We start from the raw sequence: 1530 nt of genomic DNA, 5'->3' as shown, positions 1-1530 counted from the left end.
CATCCTTAAGGCTCTACAGAAGTTAGCTCTAAGGCCCATGGGTAGGCCGCTCGAGCAAACAGGGATCCCGTAGCTAATGCTCTAAGGGAGATGGCAGGTGCCTCAAAAAACTCTACGCAGTGCCTTTTCACCTCCCTTGTCTTTTTGGGAGTCCATCAGCATCCATGGGAAATAGAGAAGTAGATGCTGATAAGTTAATCGAATCATCCACCATAGGAAGTTTGAGCTTCTTTGTGGCTCCTGGAATAAGAAAGCAGAGTTTGTTAAACACTGGGTTTCCCAGATTTTGGATTGGCTGGGTATTCCCATTCTGCCATAATGATACTGTAAAATGCCACAGGAAGCGGCACACCTGCAGTTTTAGTAGTAGTCTTTGGAATGGCTTTGTCAGAGCCTACAGGAAAAAAAACCAGGATCCTCCTTGTCTTCCTGTATCTTTGGAGTGTATGTAAGCTCTAGTGCCCTGATGACCTTAGCCCACATTCTATTATAGAGATTATGGGGAAGAGTCTAGATTGATTAACAGGCACCACTTCCTCCTCCTGCTCTAATAGCTCGCCTTTTTCTGGCACTAAAACCTCAGAATCTGTAGCGAACTCAGATCACTATCAATGGGTGTGCACCCTTTGCTGTGCTTGGGAGGCCTGTATTTCTAGGAAGAGGGCTGCCCTCTGTACTGGGACTCCTGTCTCTTTTAGCAGAGAGGTCAGTAGCCTAGGAAGAAGCTGCCCGTTGCCCTAAACCAGTGAATTCTTTCTCATTTCCTCTCTAAGCCAGGAGAGAAATTTGACTGGGCTTCCTCTCCTGAGGGCTCAGAATTTTGGGAGGCTATATTGGTAGTCTGTGAAGGGTTCAGACTCTCTGTGCCTTGGGAGCTAGATGTTCCTGCCTTCTCGGCCATTTTAGGGGAGCCTGAAAGTGAAAATAGCCACCATCATACTCCTTACAGAACCCCAAAATGGAGCCCTACCCCACCCACATCAGCCGAACCCGGTGGGGAAGTAGTAGGCTGTTTATTGTTGCTCCCTTCCCTGAAGGCCCAGCAATAAGGACTGTAAAATGTCCCTGCTAGAGACCTGACCCATGAACCAGAAGCAATTTGTCCTTTTAAAGAACCTCCCATCTAGATCCAGAGGAAAGGAGTAAAGGGTGGGGAAAAGAAAATGGGAGGAGGGGGGGTAGTCCTCTTTCTCTCTCCCCCTCCACACCTTGCCAGTTCTCAATGGCTACAGTCCTACTGTGGTTCAGCCAACCGGGTAGACTGCGCAGGAGCCGTGTCCCTCCTCGCCACAATCTGGAACAAGGAGGGGGCTCCGTTCCAACACCGAAAGGGACAGCGACAGAGTTTCCGCACCACCCTCAGCCGCCTCTCTTGCCTCCGCTCTCCCCAGGCTCTTCACTGAGCGTCTGTCCCCAAAACCGCTGCACGCCGCCGCGGCTGGATGGGGGGGGAGAGCAGTTTACCGCCGCCTTCCCAGCGGGGTCCGAGGCGTTCCTCTCGACGCTGTGACCGCCTGGGGGCCTCCCAGG

The 1530-nt window shown here is 51.6% G+C and overlaps 1 protein-coding gene across 1 annotated transcript in view; it reads right to left on the bottom strand.

Annotated features, from left to right (window-relative positions):
• COQ6 (coenzyme Q6 monooxygenase) overlaps positions 1-1530 on the bottom strand; it is a 24511-nt gene that overhangs the window by 5331 nt on the left and 17650 nt on the right. The gene's annotated exons all lie outside the window — the stretch shown is intronic.

This window comes from Gekko japonicus, unplaced genomic scaffold, assembly GCF_001447785.1.
Source record: "Gekko japonicus isolate JY-2015 unplaced genomic scaffold, Gekko_japonicus_V1.1 scaffold719, whole genome shotgun sequence".
Classification (NCBI taxonomy): domain Eukaryota; kingdom Metazoa; phylum Chordata; class Lepidosauria; order Squamata; family Gekkonidae; genus Gekko; species Gekko japonicus.
Note: the sequence above shows the minus strand (reverse complement) of the source record. Positions and strands in the feature narration are given on the sequence as shown.